The 20,064-nt window shown below is 43.5% G+C and overlaps 1 long non-coding RNA gene across 1 annotated transcript; it reads right to left on the bottom strand.

Moving 5' to 3' along the window:
- Positions 1 to 2,956: 2,956 nt before the first annotated feature.
- LOC119532488 lies at positions 2,957 to 19,358 on the bottom strand. The gene is made up of 3 exons (XR_005216548.1): positions 17,547 to 19,358; positions 13,276 to 13,312; positions 2,957 to 3,722 (listed from the first exon to the last, which is right to left on the bottom strand). It is a non-coding gene; the product is annotated as an uncharacterized LOC119532488 (long non-coding RNA).
- Positions 19,359 to 20,064: the final 706 nt, after the last annotated feature.

The raw sequence follows: 20,064 nt of genomic DNA on the forward strand, positions 1-20,064 counted from the left end.
CAATCAAAATTCCAACAACCTACTTTGCAGACTTGGAAAAGCTAGTTATCAAATTTATTTGGAAAGGGAAGATGCCTCGAATTGCTAAAGACACTCTAAAAAAGAAAAACGAAGTGGGAGGACTTACACTCCCTGACTTTGAAGCTTATTATAAGCCACAGTTGCCAAAACAGCATGGTACTGGCACAAAGATAGACATATAGATCAATGGAATCGAATTGAGAATTCAGAGATAGACCCTCAGATCTATGGCCGACTGATCTTTGATAAGGCCCCCAAAGTCACCGAACTGAGCCATAATGGTCTTTTCAACAAATGGGGCTGGGAGAGTTGGATATCCATATCCAAAAGAATGAAAGAGGACCCCTACCTCACCCCCTACACAAAAATTAACTCAAAATGGACCAAAGATCTCAATATAAAAGAAAGTACCATAAAACTCCTAGAAGATAATGTAGGAAAACATCTTCAAGACCTTGTATTAGGAGGCCACTTCCTAGACTTTACACCCAAAGCACAAGCAACAAAAGAGAAAATAGATAAATGGGAACTCCTCAAGCTTAGAAGTTTCTGCACCTCAAAGGAATTTCTCAAAAAGGTAAAGAGGCAGCCAACTCAATGGGAAAAAATTTTTGGAAACCATGTATCTGACAAAAGACTGATATCTTGCATATACAAAGAAATCCTACAACTCAATGACAATAGTACAGACAGCCCAATTATAAAATGGGCAAAAGATATGAAAAGACAGTTCTCTGAAGAGGAAATACAAATGGCCAAGAAACACATGAAAAAATGTTCAGCTTCACTAGCTATTAGAGAGATGCAAATTAAGACCACAATGAGATACCATCTAACACCGGTTAGAATGGCTGCCATTAAACAAACAGGAAACTACAAATGCTGGAGGGGATGTGGAGAAATTGGAACTCTTATTCATTGTTGGTGGGACTGTATAATGGTTCAGCCACTCTGGAAGTCAGTCTGGCAGTTCCTTAGAAAACTAGATATAGAGCTACCATTCGATCCAGCGATTGCACTTCTCGGTATATACCCGGAAGATCGGAAAGCAGTGACACGAACAGATATCTGCACGCCAATGTTCATAGCAGCATTATTCACAATTGCCAATAGATGGAAACAACCCAAATGTCCTTCAACAGATGAGTGGATAAATAAAATGTGGTATATACACACGATGGAATACTACGCGGCAGTAAGAAGGAACGATCTGGTGAAACATATGACAACATGGATGAACCTTGAAGACATAATGCTGAGCGAAATAAGCCAGGCACAAAAAGAGAAATATTATATGCTACCACTAATGTGAACTTTGAAAAATGTAAAACAAATGGTTTATAATGTAGAATGTAGGGGAACTAGCAGTAGAGAGCAATTAAGGAAGGGGGAACAATAATCCAAGAAGAACAGATAAGCTATTTAACGTTCTGGGGATGCCCAGAAATGACTATGGTCTGTTAATTTCTGATGGATGTAGTAGGAACAAGTTCACTGAAATGTTGCTATATTATGTAACTTTCTTGGGGTAAAGTAGGAACATGTTGGAAGTTAAGCAGTTATCTTAGGTTAGTTGTCTTTTTCTTACTCTCTTGCTATGGTCTCTTTGAAATGTTCTTTTATTGTATGTTTGTTTTCTTTTTAACTTTTTTTTTTCATACAGTTGATTTGAAAAAAGAAGGGAAAGTTAAAAAAAAAAAAAGAAAAAAGACAAACAAGGAAAAAAAAAAAAAAGATGTAGTGCCCCCTTGAGGAGCCTGTGGAGAATGCAGGGGTATTCGCCTACCCCACCTCCATGGTTGCTAACATGACCACAGACATAGGGGACTGGTGGTTTGATGGGTTGAGCCCTCTACCATAAGTTTTACCCTTGGGAAGACGGTTGCTGCAAAGGAGAGGCTAGGCCTCCCTGTATTTGTGCCTAAGAGTCTCCTCCTGAATGCCTCTTTGTTGCTCAGATGTGGCCCTCTCTCTCTGGCTAAGCCAACTTGAAAGGTGAAATCACTGCCCTCCCCCCTACGTGGGATCAGACACCCAGGGAAGTGAATCTCCCTGGCAACGTGGAATATGACTCCTGGGGAGGAATGTAGACCCGGCATCGTGGGATGGAGAACATCTTCTTGACCAAAAGGGGGATGTGAAAGGAAATGAAATAAGCTTCAGTGGCAGAGAGATTCCAAAACGAGCCGAGAGATCACTCTGGTGGGCACTCTTACGCACACTTTAGACAACCTTTTTTAGGTTCTAAAGAATTGGGGTAGCTGGTGGTGGATACCTGAAACTATTAAACTACAACCCAGAACCCATGAATCTCGAAGACAGTTGTATAAAAATGTAGCTTATGAGGGGTGACAGTGGGATTGGGAATGCCATAAGGACCAAACTCCACTTTGTCTAGTTTATGGATGGATGTGTAGAAAAGTAGGGGAAGCAAACAAACAGACAAAGGTACCTAGTGTTCGTTTTTACTTCAATTGCTCTTTTTCACTCTAATTATTATTCTTGTTATTTTTGTGTGTGTGCTAATGAAGGTGTCAGGGATTGATTTAGGTGATGAATGTACAACTATGTAATGGTACTGTAAACAATCGAAAGTACAATTTGTTTTGTATGACTGCGTGGTATGTGAATATATCTCAATTAAATGATGATTAAAAAAAAAAAAAAAGAAAAAAGGAAAGGGAGAGAAAAAAAAAAGGATCAAGGATTGAGAAAGAAAATATGACTTTAATCATTTTTAGAAGTATCACCAATAATAATACTAGAAATAGAAAAAAAATTGGTAAGTGGTAAACAAACTGGAAATTAGGCAGTGTAAATTCCAGCACATTTTCCATCTACCCTGGTATAAAGCAGGAGAAGAAGAATATACTCAAAATATAAATAAAAGTAGTAACAAGTAAAAAAAAAAAAAAAAAAAAAAAAAAGTGTTTAAAATGTTTTAAACTAAAAACTCTAACATCCAACTTTTGAACTTCAGTTCCTTGATTTCTAACATTCATACTGTCAAACATCTTCATTTTTGCTTTATTAAGACTTCTGGTCAATGGACATCTCCATTTTCCCCAAATTCACACATTTAATAAATATTGACTGAGTCCGTATATGTGCCATGTACTACTAGGCAAAGATCATAAAGTATCTTTCTAGTGGAAAGATGTTTCAGTTACCTAATGCTGCCTGACAAATCTCTCCAAAACTTAGTGACTTCAAACAAGAAGGTTTTATTATGTCTCTCAACTTTCTGGTCAGGAACTTGACCAGGGTGAGGCTTGGGCAGCTCTTCTGCTCCACTGGGTGTCAGGTGGGATCACTCACTCATCTGCATTCAGTTGATAGCTGGGTGGGCCAGAAGGTTGAAGAAGGAGACACTCACATATCTGTCACTTAAGCAACCCTCCACGTGGCCTGTCTCCATGCAGCTAGCTTGGGCTTCCTCACAGCATGGTGGCCTCAGGGTAGTCATACTTCTTACACGGCCTCCGAGAGTGAGAGCAGAAGCTGACAAGCCTTTTAAAAGTTAGGCCCAGAACTGCCACAGCATCCTTTCTGCTGCTTTCCATCAGTCTAAACAAGTAGTAAGGAGTCAGAAGACCAGCTCAGATTCAAGAGAAGGAGAAACAGACCCCACCTCTTGATCAGTGGAGCAGCATGTTCTTCCAATGAGAGAAGGAACTGATGGCAGCCGTCTTTGGAGACCACTACAGATGAGGTAGACAATAAATAAATAAATAAGAAAATACCAGATAGTAATAAGAGCTACTCAGAGAATTGAAACAGGGTTATTTGACAGAGAATGGCTGAGTAGCTCCTGTAGATTGAGAGGTGGTCGGAAAAGTCCATCTGAGGAAGTGATATTTACCTTGAAACTTGAAAGGCAAGAAGTTGCCAACTGTGTGAAGATCTAGGCAGAAGGAAGCGCTGGCACCAAGGCTCTAAAATGGGAATTAGTGGGGCATGCTGAAGAATAGAAAGAAGACTCATATGTTAGGAGCATAGACATCACCACAGTAGGTAGGAAATGAGGTCAGGCAAGTAGGCAAGGCCAGTTCAAGTGCACCAGGGTGAAAATGTTGGATTTTATTCCAAGAGCAATCAATGGAAAGCCATTGAAGGGTTTTAAGCAGAGAAGGGATATGAATATGACTTATATTTTTTAAAGGTCATTCCAACCCCTTGTGGAGAAGAGATGGGAAAATCCAACCGTGGAAGCAGCAAGATTGGTCAGGGGGCTACCATGGGAGACCCGGAGAGAGAAGGTGGTAGCTGATTCTGGCTGCTGTCTGCAGAGAGGAGGGGAGGAGATAGGATGGAGATATGTTTGAAGGTTGGGTCAGAAGGAAGTGCTGAGGGTTGAGCCTGTTCTATCTTGGTTCAATTCTCCTTCATGCCTGGATGGTCATTGCAAGCACCTCTTGCATGTTTCTCGCCACTGCATCCCACACCTAGCTATCAGAGTTAGCGGTCTTTCTTAAATAGCCCTTTAGAGTTTGCAAGATTATTTTAAATTCTGTATCTTTGCATATAATGTATCCCTTCATGACAGGCTCTGCACACCCCCAAGGTTCATTTCCTGTCCCTGTCCCATATATGCCCTTTGCTCCGGCCACATCTAATTATTTACTATTCCCTGACCATGTCCTAGTTCATGACCCCTGGCATGTGCTGTTTCTTCTACCTAGAATGTTTCTTCTCCTCCATCTTCTCTCTTCATCTACCCAACTTCTACTTGTCTTCCAAAATTTAACAGGTGTCTTCTCTTCCACTAAGCCTTCCCTGAAGCCCAGTTTTATCAAGATTCCTCTCCTCCCTTCTCTCATGCATTCCATGTGCTTGACAGGCAGAAGTACCATAGATGTCCAACTCCTTGTCTGTCTCTTCCAATTGACTGTGGGCTCCTTAAGTGCAGAGACTTTCACTAGAACTGGCACAATGTTCAATAAGTAAAGAAAGTGAGAGCTGATGCTATCGTGTTTGATATTGTTTGCTCTTGGAGATGAAAAATGTGTGTTACAAGGTCAAATCACAACAGAAAGATGGATTTGCTAGAACCCTTTATCAAGTACCTCCCTTCTCCCAGACCAATTCAGGCTAGACTCAACATTTAAAAGACTTTAAAAGGCCTTTAAGAGGGAGAACTTATGTTCCTTTGTGCTCAAGATTCTCCTGGAAGGGTCTGGCCTCTGCCCACACAATGATCAACATCATTGCTGATGATAGTTCTGACTCCTGACAGAATTAATTTTCAGATTGACTCCTCCCCCCACCCAGAGAGTCTCTGGGAAGATCCAAAAATCTACTGCTGCCAACATGAAGCTCACTGTGATGTTTAAAGGTAAATACACTACATTCAGCTGACTTTACACTACAGGCCCAGTCCTTGCCCCTGAACTTCAGACTCTCCTATCCATCTGCCCGATTCTCTACCTGGATGCACCCAAACTCAGCAAGTCTAAAATCAAACTCATCATCTGTCTTGTCCCCAAATACCCATGACTGGGATTCCACTGGTGACATGAATCACCAATGAATATTTATTGAGTTCACTCCTCTTTATTCGTATTGCCAGGGTCCTGGTCCAAGTTCTCAGCTTCTCTGACCTGCACAACCTCAGCAGCTCCTTCACCGCTCTCCCAGCTCCTGACCTTGTCCTCCGCCGGTTCCCAGGAGATCTATCTGAAATGTAAAGCTGATCTTGTCCCTCCCTAGTCTGAAATCCTTTGATAATAACCCAGAATATGTTATAAAATTTTAGTTTGCTCCTTAAAAATTGTAGATTCCAGACCCAATACATCCAAGGCCCTGTTGGTTAGCACCAACAGATGTATACTCTTTACCAGTGCCCAAGGGATTCTGATAGAGGTGGGACTAGGTCTACACTTTCAGAAACACTGTGATCCACAGGATGATGAATGAATCCAAGCTCCATCATTTACTTCACCAGGCCATTCTCATGGGGTCCTTGCCCTCTTGGATGAGGTTCTGCCCATCTATCCTGCCTCATCCAACCCCTCCCTACAAATCCGGTTCCAGCCACAAAACAGGACTCATGGCTTCTCAAGCTCTCCCTGCTACTTCACACTTTAGGCCTTTGCTCTATTTTGCCCACTGCCAAGAATGTCCTCTATTTTTCCGGGGAGTAACTCTTACTCATCCTTTATAACTTTACTGTGCAAAGCATCAGCATCAGTTGGGAACTTGTTAGAAATGCAGAATCACAGACCCCACCCCAGACCCACTGAATCAATGCCCCAGGTGATGTCTATGAACATCAGAGTATGAGAAGCACTGCTTTATAACTCAGCTCAGGAGTCACCTCTTTTAAGCAGCTTTCCCAGACATGCACACACCCATCAGGTATTCCTCCAAGAAAATATTGTACATCACTACCTCTGCACATGTAACACTTAAAAGGTTAGGACTCCTAAGTCCGGTCACAGAGAACTGTAAGATTTAAAGTACGGTCCAAAGAGGAGTTTTAATCCCCAGGCACTCCCAAAGTCAAAGGTCCATCTCTTTCTCATTCTTGCAGACTCTTCCTCCACCTTGGCACCTCTAGCCCCTTTCCGCTCTGCCCATGCACAGGCCCACAGGAGGCCTTCCCCATAGGCCAGATCTCCCTGCCTCACCTGGTCTGTTGAGTGCTGTAGTTCTTCTTTGGCCCTGTCTGCTTTTCTCCTGAGAACCTGCTATGTGGCTTTGTTTCTTCTCCCCTCAGAGAGTGGGGAAGCGGGAAAGAATGAAGTGGGCAGTATGTGATGCTTTTGGTGGGTTCCAAGCCCCAAGTTGTAGTAGTAATGTTTCTTTATGTATTTGTCTCGCTCATCTTTGAACAGTGATTATCAGGTTCATTGCCGTATATCCAACGTCTTGGGATAGATTAGACTGATGAAAGACACATAGAAAGACAGACAGACAGATAGATAGATAGATAGATAGATAGATAGATAGATAGATAGATAGATATTCCTCATAGGGTGGGAAAAGCAGTGGACTAGAGCCAAAGCCCTCTCCTCACACCTGGCTCTGCTACCTCCTAGTCATGTCACCTGGGCAGGCCCTTGTACCTTTCTGTGCCTCTAGTTCGTCTTTGTCAAAGGGAGATAATAATCCCTGCCTGGTCTACTGGTCTACATCACACCTTCTGTAAAGTGTTTCTACCCACCATGACTAGACATGAGTGTGGCACACGTGTGCACACATTCACACACACACACACACACACACACACAAGCCACTCCAGCTCTATGCCATTCATCTGCCAAAACAAAAAAGAGCAAAGCCCTGGGTCAGCTGTCTGCCAGCTGCTGCCCTGAGTCTCAGCCAGAGCTCTGGACTCACCAGTGAGGTGGAAATCAACCCCCTTGGCATCTCCATGATATTCTAGACTGGAGATTGACCTTCTGGGGCAGACTGGGCATCTGGTGCATGTGGAGTTCTTCCTGAGGAGTGCCCAGAGCCATTAGCATGCATGGAGGGACACTCACTGAGCAGGCAGCTCAGCCAGAGGAACTCTGGGTTTGCTTTAGCAGATGGGTGAGGGACTGGGGGCCCTAGAGCAACGGTGCTCACCTAGGACATCAGTGTTATCTTTATTTTATCTTTTTCCAGTGGAATAGAGGGGTCTATAAATGGCAATGAGGCCGGGGTTCAGGGATTCTATTTTTTGAATGGTTAGAATTCTTGGGCATAAATGAGATGTTGAAACTGGATTATTCTTTCCTCCCCCATTTTGTTAACAACAAAGTATTTATGACACATGTACCATGAGCCATGCACGGTATTAAGCACTTGATTTATGTTGTCTTATTTAGCGCTCTCTTTTCACAGAGCTGAAAAGGGTGCCCAGGAGCTCCTGTGATTTTTAGAGCCTAAAGTAGAACCTGGGGCTTCTGATCCCCGATTCGGCATCCCTCAGTCAGCCTTTCCCAAAGCATTCTCAGTAGGGCACTAGTCCAGAGGGACCTTGGCAATAAATGTCTTCCGTAGTCGAATGATTTTGGGAACGAATGCAGACTGTATTTCCCTTGGTATCAAATGCTATCAGCTGGAAATTGCCGCATACCCCACGGCCTGAACAACGAAGAAGCAAACCAGGAGAGAAGAGGCAGCGCCATTCCAGGGGTGCTCCATGCACAGCTTAACAAGCTCAGGGCTGGGGATCAGCATCCCTGGGACTTCCTTGGTTTTCCCCTCGTGACTGGGATATGACTACGGCGGCTCCAAGGCTCATATCTTCCTTCACACCACAATGCCCAAAGACCAGAAAAGGCAAGTACTCGGCTTGTCTCTTGTCCTAAGAGCAAGGAAAGCATTCCAGAAGTCCCTACGCCTGATTTTTCTTACCTATGGGCAGGGCTGCATCATCTGCCTAAAAGCAATACCTAAAACAATCACAAGGGCAAGGGGGATGGCCGCCACTGATCAACATTCCTCCCTGGAACTGGAGAGAGCCCTGGAGGCACACAGGTATCATAACTAAATAAAATCGAAGTTATTTTAGCAATGAAGTGGAGGTGGGGCTGGGAATGTTGGTGAGCAGGGAAACAGCAGGGTCTTCCACACCCTTCTTGAAGATTTGCATTACATATTAGTACATTTAAGTCTCCATAGTAAAGAAACCTGTTTTATTTCTTTGAACCCAATGTTTCCCAAATTTATTTGTTTCTTGGAGTTCTGTATTATCTTTCCATAGACACATTGAGAAAAGCTGGACCCTCTCATGCTGTCTGTACTAGATTAAATATCTGTCCTGAGAGCTCTTTAACACAGCCTTGGAGCTAGCCAGAGCTCTGTGCAGTCACAAGAGAACAATGAAAATGTCCCAGTAATTTGGAGGAGGGAATTTTCTTTGGCCCCATGAATGGGAAACAAAGGCAGGGGTGTTCTTTCTTTTACAAGCCCCTTTTCTTTCTGGCCAATCTAAATTAACAAGCTTAAGACATTTCTTTTAGTTTAATGTCTCTCCGCTAACATTTCCAGCGCCCCAGTGGCACCACGGAGGGAGAAAATGACTGCTTTTAATAGTGATTAAAGAGAGACGGATGCTTAGGTCAAACCAGGACTGCATTTCTTCCCATTGTGCTCGTGCATCAGCATTAGCAAAGCTTGTAAGAATGCTCTCCTGTACTCACTGCTTCCTGTAGCCACGTCTCCACAGACAGCCTGCCAGAAGCCTGGACAGCTGGCAGTCAGCTCTCACCCAACGCTCAGCTCTCACCCAACACCCAACGCTCAGCTCTGCAAACCTCTTCCCTCTCCCTCCTCCTTAGTCCTTCTGTCTTACCACCCCCACCCTCCTCCTTCCCTCCTCCACTTCCCCCTCCTGCTTCTCCTCTGTGCCTCTTCCTTTGTTGGAAATTTCTTATTGGGTTACTGGTTTACAAAAGGGAGACCTTGAGGTTTCTTTGTAATTGGTAGTTGAATGAAAATGGGAACCAAACCATAGCCCACTTCTTAAGAGAACAGCCAGGGCGCCCTTCATCCCCACAGGTCCTCAGAGCTAAGAAGAGGAAGGGGTTTGGGCAAGCAGGAAGGACACACTTTGCATCCAAGATAACCAAGGTTTAGGCTGAAGTCACAGATAGAACCACTGTCCGCTCTCCTGTTCATCTCTGAGTCCCCTAGACTCGTCTTTGTTCCCGTCCTTTTATGTGGGTTTTAATAGGCAAGGCCACCATGCCTGGCTGACGAGGAGTGGGAGGGAGGGACAGACGCCCTTCACTGGTTTCCTCAGACAAGTCATCCTGCAAGCTAACAAGCTGAATCCTCTGGGATTTTGTCTGGTGGAAAAGATTGGGGGGGTGAGGTACAACTTGCTAGGATGACAGAGCAAAGTTCAGCTCGCTCTCCCTAGTTCATGCAGACACAAAAGCAACACAACCAAGTACCGTTTGCAAAACTGATATGCCTGGGAACTGGAACCAGGTCTGGTACTGGCTTTAACTCTCCAGTTTGCCATCGTCCTTCCAGTCCACAGTGTGTCTCTTTTCTCCATGACTTCAACACCTGCCTGGACTCTCAGTTCCTTGATCTCTTCATCTCCATTTCTTTCATGCTATTTCCAAAAAATGTCTCCTGTCTTCCATCCATCCACTTCTCTCCATTTCCATGGCCTCTGCCAGACTTCAGGTCGTCATCATCTCTTATCTAGACTACCTACAGGTCAGCCACATTCCCACTTTTTCATGGTCCGACACATTCTCCATACTGCAGCCAGCATGACCTTAAAATGTCACTTCTCCTTGGACAAAGAATAAAATAAAAAATCTTTACAGTGACATCCAGAACCCTGCATTGTCTGCCCCCTATCCCTCATCTCCTACCTTGCTTCCCACCACTGACTGTGATGGGTCAAGCTGACCTCCTGTGAGTTCTGAGTGGGGTCACGGGAGCAGTGCAGTCGCATGGGGCCCAGTGCCCACATGGGGGCCCGTGGGGCTCTGATGCTCTGCTCTTGCCGTCTTGAAATTCTTAATAATTTTATCTTTGAATTTGTGTATTGTACATGAAGTCTGATGGGACAATGTATTGTACATGAAGTCTGATGGGACAATGGAGCATGCACTGGAGGCTTGGAGACTTGGCCACCCACCTCCTGTTGCCTCCCTGCCCTCTGGGGCCCCAAGTGTCACCAGGCCCCTCCTTTCCTTACTCTCTCCACCATCCCCTGACCACTGCCACCTTCTGCCCGGGGTGGTGACCAGTTGCATTGGCAGGGGTGGCCCACATTCCACCATTGCCCTTCACCCATGGCAGGGGTCTGGGCACAGATGTAGGGTGGGCCAGAGTTGGACGCATGACCCACAGTGTCTCGGGATGAGGCAAAACAGCAGCTATCTCCACCCTGGCCTGGCAGCACCAAGTCGCCTTTGGCAGGCAATCATCCACCCCCAGTCGCGGTACCAGGCATGTCCTGGGGCAGAGGTTGTAATCCTTTGGAGTCTCCTGCCTGCTGTGGGTTGGAGTAGTGAGTCCATGTAAGGGGGAGATTGACCTTCCTACTCCCAGGAAGGGTCTGGCATTTTCATTTTGTACTGGACACTGAAATCATATACCTAGTCCTGGTTCTGAGATTATCTGGGCCTCTGCCCAGACTGCTCTTTCCATGGATGATTCTTTCTCATCCTTCAGTTCTCAGCTCATGCCTGGGTCACCTCCTCAGATACTCTTGCCCTGCTCCTCCTGGCCAAAGGAGGTCAAATCTGTTGTCCACTGTTTGCTTTCTTCATATCATTTATCACAATTTGTAATCATGCATTTGTTTTATTGCTTGTTTCCTGTCTTCCCAAGAAATTTTAAGCTGCATAGGGGCAGGTTCCTTGTCTGTCTCATTCATGGTTATATTCATATCACCTAGCACAACCTTTAGTTCCATGTCTGACACATATTACATACTCAACAAATATTTGTTGAATGAATAAATACATTTATTTCAGATGGCTCCTATTGTGAAATTGGTATGGTAAATAGCTTTACTAATCATCTTGATCTGCTTGAAGCCCCATTTTACCCAAGAAACTACAATGAAGAAACTGAGGGCAACTGAGGCAGGCTGACATGCCAGAGACCCCCTGCAGTGCTGATAGAGACCCCTGCGCTTGCTGTGATAAATGTGTCAAAGTGATGCCAGCAAGTCTGCTAATCTTCACCAGATAGACACAAACCTTGCATAAACAATCCTGTTTGTTTGGGTTGCTAATGAACGGACTATGACTTAAAGACACCCTGCTCCGGGCAACACATGCCCCCCTCACAGCTCACATAGCTCATGCTACCCTCACAACTCACATCTTTCTTGCCCCTTTCCATCCTGCCACATCTTCCCTTTGTCCCAAACAGGCATATAAGCTCCCAAACCCTGCCCCTTTGGTGCTGCTCCAGCATGCATGCTACTTTAGCTCAATAAACCTCTTCTGTACTTCGGTTTTCAGAGTCTATGCAAGAAGGATGACATTATCTGTATTTTAAAACTCCAACTTCTGTGTGAGACCAAAAGGAAGCAAGGTTTATTTTGTCCAAAATTTAAATTTTCTGTAGCATACAGTCTAATCTAATCTAACCTCTCTGGTCAGTGTATTTAAACAACCTAATTACATGGAACCTAAAACAGGGAATGATATCTTGTTACTCTGTACAGGTTAAGGTTATACCCCGATACATTCCTGAGTTTTGGGGGCAGAAAATAAAAACTTTGCAAAGCCCCCTTGAGAGACTGGGGTTAAAATGTGGAACTATTAAACTTCTCCACCTGGTGAATTCCTGATATTCTCTCAAGCACTAGGGACTCCCAATTTAATAAGCCAAGACCTCAATCTTGAGGCTTGCCCTTATGAAACTTATTTCTGCAGTGGTGAGGCTAAGTCTACTTAAAATTATGCCTAAGAATCACCCCCAGAGAACCTCTTTCATTGCTTATATATGGCCTCTGTCTCTCTAAGCCAACTCTGCAAATAAACTCATTACTTTCCCCCTTATGTGGGACATGATTCCTGGGGTGTAAGTCTCCCAGGCAACATGGGACGTGATTCCCTGGCATCACAGGATTGAGAATGCCTTTTAACCAAAAGGGGGAAATGAAAGGTAACAAAATAAGGTTTCAGTGGCTAAGAGATTTCAAATAGAGTTGAGAGTTCAATTCTGAAGTGTACTCTTATGCAAGCTTCAACCAGATATTGCAAATTGCCACAATATCCCAAGCCCCAACCAGTAGTATTTCTGAAAACCCTAAAGAATATTCTGGGTTCTAACTCTGCAAATAAATTCATCCCCAATGTGGGACAGGACTCTCCAGATGAATAAATCTCCCTGGTGACATGGGACATGAATTCCGGGAATAAGCCTGGCCTTGGCATTGAGGGATTGAGAATTCCTTTTTTACCAAAAGGGGGAAAAGAAAGGCAACAATATAAGGTTTCAGTGGCTAAGAGAATTCAAATAGACTCAAAAGGCTGTCCTGGGGGTTACTCCTATACAAGCTTTGGCTAGATAATGCCAAATGGCCACAGTATGATAAGCCCAAGATAACAGTAGTCCCCCAAACCCAAAAGAATACCTGGATCCCTATCTGAGACTCTATAAAAATTTCACTCACTAACTTTATTCTTCAGAAACTTAAATCCTCCAAAGAACTTCTATGCCAGCTAAATCCCAAAACCCAGAGGCAATAGCCTCTTCAAGAATGGTAACTAGATGTGTCCCCTTTTCCCATAATGTCAACACCCCTTTTCAACATGAACAAGTTAGGGCACTCACCGCCTAGACATTCCTGAAGAGCAGGAAAGTGATTCACCTAGAGGAAGGGGTAAGCAACAGACAAGATGGAATTTAACCAAGGATTACGAATACTGATCTCTATATAATTTTCTTTTTCTTATTTGCTAGGGTATTAGAATAGCTAGAAGGAATTGAAATGGTGAAACTGTAACCCTAAGCATCCTTTGAAATTTGTTTTATAGCTACTTGTTAAATTGTAATTTGAAAGTTATCACCTTTTGTATATACGTTATATTTCACAACAATGAAATAACTGAAACTATGGTACTGTAACTCATAACATTTTTGGAAATTTCCTATATAACTATACTTGTTAAATCATACTTTGAAAGATATTACCTTCTTGACTATACGTTATATCACATTATAAGGAAACAACTGAAACTGTGGAATTGTAACCCATAACATTCTTTGAAATTTGCTCTTAACTACTTGTTAAATTGCACTTGGAAAGTTATCACTTCTATGTATATATGTTATATTCCACAATAAAAAATATGATTAAAAAAAAATACCCTGGGCTCTATCTAAGACTATAAACGTATTATTTAGTAAGTTTATATTTTTCAGAAACTTAAAGCCTCCAGATTGTTCCTATGCCAGATAAGCCCTAAAATCCAGAGGTACCAGTCTTTCTAAGAATATAAAACAGTTCCATTCCTCTACGCCTTCAGGTTGACATCCCTTTTGAGCAAAAAGAACCTAAAATGGTCATTGCTTAGATATCCCTTAAGACTGAATGATCAAATGAGAAGGAAGAGATATTACTGAGAAAATTATAATTTGATAAATGATTATGACTACTGACTCACGTAGATGTTTCTTTTTAGTTTCTAGTGTATCAGAATAGCCAGAAGGAAATACCTGAAATTGTTGAACTTTAATCCAGGAGACTTGCTCTTTGATAATGATTGTATAACTATACAGCCTTTATCATGTGACCATGTGATTGTGAGAACCTTGTGACTGACACTCCCTTTATTCGGTGTATGGGTAGATGAGTAATAACAAAAAGACATGTATGAAAAAAATAAATAAAACAAAAAAGGCAAAAAGTTGAGATTTAACAAAGCCAAGTGGTGTAGTCACAAGTATTTGTTATTTTATTCCTCAAACTTTTCTGTGTGCTTAAAAAAATTACATTTTAAGGAAATTTTAAAAAGAAAACATGTAGTATTTTTGAGTTTTTGTATACAAATCCTGTAACAATTATTTTCAACTTGCTGTTTTCCTCTCAGCAATAAATCTATAAGGATCTTTTCACATCAGGCAACATAGATCAATTCATCATTTTAAAATGCTAAATGGCTTGCTATAGTATGCTGTAGAAATACCACAATTATTTAGCTGTTTCCCTATTGCTAGACAACTAGCTTATTTAAACTTTCTTTGCTGTTATAAGCAATGCCTCAATAAACTTGCCTGTATCTGCATCCCCGTGCATGTGTGGGAATATTTCTCAAAGGTAGACACCAAAAAGATAAATTGCTTGGTTCATGAGGTTTGCACATTTTTTGCATAATAGATATATGCTTTTAAACCACTCTGTACCTTTGGTGCAGAATGGAACTCCTGAGAGGCAAGGTAAGCAAGAGGATTTGTGTGGCTCTGAGTTCTGGCTGATGGGCTCCCGTTCCCTTCCAGAACTCACGCTCAAGCCATTTCCTCTCCTGCCCAATCTGATCCCTCATGGACCATCAAGGGAAGATCCTGGCAATTACTTGTCTCAGGAAAGAAAAGAATGATCCTCTCCTAGGTTTCTGCTCAGAGTCACTTCCTCTTCCCCCCCACTCTGGGGGGCAGGGGGGGCATGTTGGCAGGGAGGACTTGAGAACAGGTACAAGAAATCCTTTGTTTAAAAATAGCAGAGGATTGCTGCTTGGTGTATTTCCCGATTTTTGTTTATGAAGAACCTGACTTCAGCTCCTCTTGAGTTCCAGATGGGCAATGGGCATGGAGCCACCCTAGAATCCACCAGGCATTAATTCATCAGGTATTTATTGAGCAGGTCAGGGGTGTAGCACGGGCACTGAAGAATCAGGTCATCACTTGCCAGAGTGCAGAATCTGGGACCTGGAAGCCCTCTGACATCAGTCAATGCCAGTTTAGTTGGGTATCTGAGAGGTGCCATGGAGGGTACATGGGAACTTGGGCAGTGGCTAGTTGCCAGTTGGTACAGAAGTATTTCAATATTTTAGCAACTGGTACAAATACATGTATACTGTTCTGTCATTCTAGTGAGAGAAAGCAGACAATATGCAAAATAAGCAAAATAAATAGTATGTCAAGTGTGTTATATGCTATGGAGAAACAACGGAGAGGAACAGGAAGTGCCAAGGGAGAGGAAGGTTGCTATTTTATACTGCAGGAAGGAGGAAGGAGAAGGAAAAAGGAATGTCCGCAACCCTTCAAGGGAACTTTCCAGAAGCTGCATGCACTACTTACACTTACAGCCTATTGCCTAGTACTTAGTCACACAGCCACACCTCAATTCTGGGAAGTCATGTGCACAACTATGGCAGCTGGTAGGGAGGACAAAGCCCATTACTGAAGATGGAGAGAATGAATATTGGGGGACAAGTCACAATAGGGGAATAACATAATTGGACTGTGTTGTAGTAAGATAATATTCAAGGATTTGTTGGGCAACAGTTGTCCATGGGTCTCTTGCATTGCTGTATATCTGACGAGCAGAAGCACCAACTGCTGTTGTTCTGTACTATCTTTTCAAGGATGTTTCTATAGTGAATAATCTTGGATGAAAGAGACAGCATCTCCCTTCGGAGCAGAGGGAATGCATAGTGTTCAGGACACTGAAGATATCTCCCTCTGCAGAACAGGGCAGGCAAAATTACTGCCCTTTTTAAAGGATTTTGATTCTCTAAGCTCAGGGCTCTTCTACTGTAATGCAACCCACAGCATGTGCAGGTGTCACCTGGTCCTCTTTGCATAGACCTGTGGGCATTGGGGCTCCGGGAATCAGCACAAGCAAATGCTGGATCTCTGACCACCATTATTCCGTGAGTCATAACATCCTTTGTCTCTGACCCAGCGTCTTCTACCAGCATCATGAAACTGTGGCAGGCTAACTTGTTAATTTGCGAGTAATGTCAAATCTCAGACCTGTTACTCCTTTTTTAAAAAATTTTATTGTGGTAACATATATATTTAACATAAAATTTTCCATTTCAACCACTTTAAGTGCTTCAGTGGCATTGGTTATATTTACAGTGTTGTACAACCATCGCCAGAATTCATTACCAAAACTTTTGCACCATCCCAGAGACTCTGTACCTATTAAACAATAACTCCCCATTCCTCCTCCCCCCAGCCCCCAGTAACCTCTAACTCTAATCTACTTTCTTCTTCTATCAATTTGCTTACTCTACATATTTCATTCTTGACAGGATCAACAATGAATCAGAGGTTGCTGTGGAATAAGCTATTCAAATAGGCTTCTAGTAAGACTTCACAGATACATATTTAATTTTTCCCAGGTACCAAGGGAAATGGTACCTTTACAATGGAGAAATCCGGCAGATACCACCTTAACAAAGTGGTCAAACCTAACACCACCAATATTGGGACAAACTGACATCATGTGCCTCTCAATGTAATGCACTGAAGAGAACCCAACACCATCCAATCTGTATTCTTGTTAAAAATATATAGCAGGACTCTAATCACAAGCAAAAGTTAAGTCCAAATTGAGGGATATGCTACAAAAATACTAACATCATGAAATACAAAAGAGAGCAGCAGAAAATATTTTAGATTACAGGAGAATAAATAGATATGACGGTTAAGTGCAATATGTCATCCTTGATTGGATCTTGGATTGAAAAGGGGAAAAACAACTATCACAATATTATCTAATACACATCATGCTCAAATTTCTCTTGGAAAAGTTGAATATGGATATATATTAGATAATATTCTTATGGCATGGTTAAATTTCTTGATTGTGATCTTGGAATTGTGATTATGTACATTGTTCACTTTCTTAGGAGATACATGCTGAAATATTTAGGGGAGAAGTATCATGATGCCGTCAACTTACTTTCAGATGGTTCAGGAAAAAATATGTACGTGCATACACAGAGAAAAAGAGAGAATGCAAATGTGTCTAAAGCCTAACAAGTGGTGAACTGGGTGAAGAGTCTGAAGGCGTTCATTAGATTACTCTGTAAAAATTCTCTGTAGGTTTGATGCTTTTCAAAATAAAAAGTTGGAAAACATGGAAAAGAAACCTGGTGGTCCTGTGGAGGATGGATTGGAGTTGGCAGCTGGGCTCGGGGATGCCTGGATTAGGACATGTCTGTCTGTCCTTCACCGTGGCCTCTCTCTGCAGTCTGGTTTCCTTCTGTCCTGCTGAAGACAGGCTTTATCCGGGCACCAGGGCACACGGCCACAGGCCTCTCTGGACTCCCAGCCTTCCAGCTAGACACCAAAGAGGAAAGCAGCATCAAATTTCCTCCAGTTTGAAATATCCTGCAAAAGGCCTCGGATTAGCTCAGCTTGGGTCATGCATCCACTCCTGGGTCAAAAAAAGGCAGGTCAGGGGAGGGGTCGGGACACAGCATCTGCTTTGTACTCCAGGCAGTGAGGGGAGAAATGACTGAAGGCAAAAGATGCCAGGAGGGAGAATCAATTAGACACGGGATGGGGAGGAGAAGAGAAGCAGAGGAATTAAGGATGATTCAGTGGTTTCTAACTAGAGAGACTAGTAGAAGGTGAGGTCATTGACCATAAAAGAGAATATGAGATAAGCCAGTTTGGGGTGTACTGTTTTGAACTTGATGAATTCAGGAGCTTTGGAGGGCATCTAGGAGGAGAAATCTCATAGACAGCTGGAAACAAAGTTCTGTGGTTCAGAAAAGCCTTGACGGCTCCAGGTGCTTGATGAAAAGCATGGGTGCACCAGCTTCATCGCAAGAATGTGGAACGTGCTACTTTACCCAGGAGCCCAGAAGCAGTGCCCTCTCCTTGCGACAAGGACCCTTGGTGAGAGAGGCCTTTGCTAATTATGGGGAGTAAAAGTTGGGAGCCATTAAAAAAATATTGCATCCACATTTCTGATTAATGCATCGGCATTCAATGACTCAGGGAGGGCTGCTCCTGCCGCTAGTTCCCAAGCACACTGGGAGTTGCTGGGCAAATATCTGAACAACATTTAGGTCCTAATCCTGAAGTGGCCTGTGTCCCCCATTGCAGAGCCTCCTACTGGGGTGCAGGCAGCTTTCTCAGCTTCTCCAGCAAATCCAGGTACAGCAGGGGCAACTGAACCCCTGAAAGCTCAAGCTCAGCTTTCCAGAAAAGGCCTCCTGCCAAGAAATGTGTCCCTGGGGAAGGAAAGGGAAATATAATCAAAAGCCCAGGGTACTGGCACCCTCCCCTGTCTTTCTCTCCAGAAAAAGAGCGATCCTTTTGTCTTCTTATTCTGTTTTCAGGGGAAGCTGAGTCTGTGGTTACACTCTTGAAATCCAGAGTGAGTCAGACCTGGGTCTGAATACTAGTTTCCCCAACTACAAAACAGAAATAATAAATGTACCTTCTTCCTGGGAGTAGATGAAAGTCAGTGAGCGAGCACAGGTTAAGACTCACAGTGCTTGGCCCATGGGAAGTGGGAGACAAATTTTAGCTGTCCTTCTCCCATGGAAGCGTCTGAACAAGGCTGGGCACGGACTCCTCCATTCTGTGTTCCCCTCAGACTGCCCCCAGGGAGGTTTCCGGTCACAGAGCAGAAGAGATCTGCCCCAAATCAGACACCCAAGGATGCTGCAGAGAGTGGAGGCTGGAGGAGGGTGGCTGGGACTTCACTCTTGTAAGCTGCACACCTAAAATAAGCCCAGGCAGGAGACTGGGAATTTCCTGTAATTTTCACTGTAAATGTCCTATTTTTAAAGCTGAGTCACTGTAAGCCGTTGTTTCACAGCCGCTTGGCTTGTGGAGACAGGCTGTAAGAGGAAATGAGGAGCACACCCAGAAACACAGGCCCCACCCACAGGCTCTGGGGAGGCCCTGGGTCTGGCCTGGCCCTGGCTGTTCAGCCGTCTGAAGCTCTTTGAGACACTTGGGGATTTGGGTTCCTGGACCAGGCTTTTTCTCTCTTCCCATTGGCCCTTTTTATGGCTTCTTTACTCCAGAATAGCCTCCTCTTTTTTTTTTTTTTTCTTTCACTTACGAATTTACAAGGAAAGTCTGGCCTCCTCAAGGGTGTTTTACAAGCAGCGCCAGGCCTGCCTCCCCTTGAAGGCCCAAGAGGTCTTGCATGTGGGTGAGCCTTGCAGACATCTGCTTTCAGCACATGACAGAGTCTGGACACCACAGCTCATCACAGCCTCTATAAAATACAGCAAATTTTCCAAGGAGAGATTCCATAGGTTCAGAGCTCTGAGTGCCTGGGGTGCAGAATTTATTAAAATTAGGTGAAGTGGCCAAAGGAGAGCAGAGGTCAGCAGGCAGCAGTCACACTTAAAGTGTTTGTAATTTCATTCACGGCAACGGACAGGGAGGAGAACACAAAAACCCTCCTCACTTCCGGAATTTTTTTTTCCCACTTCCTGATTTTACAGTCAGTCAACCCGTGACTGAAATCAGGGTCACTGATCACGGATGTTAAACCAGGGCGTCCACACCCTGCCTCCACGGCCCCGTTTCACCCGTCCCTCAGGTGTGCCGGGAAGTTTCCAAAACAAAGCAACGGTAATGCTTAGTTACAGCTTCTCCTTAAACAAAGCAAACAAGCTGCCTGGTTAAAACATTCTC

This window comes from Choloepus didactylus, chromosome 4, assembly GCF_015220235.1.
Source record: "Choloepus didactylus isolate mChoDid1 chromosome 4, mChoDid1.pri, whole genome shotgun sequence".
NCBI classification, from domain to species: domain Eukaryota; kingdom Metazoa; phylum Chordata; class Mammalia; order Pilosa; family Megalonychidae; genus Choloepus; species Choloepus didactylus.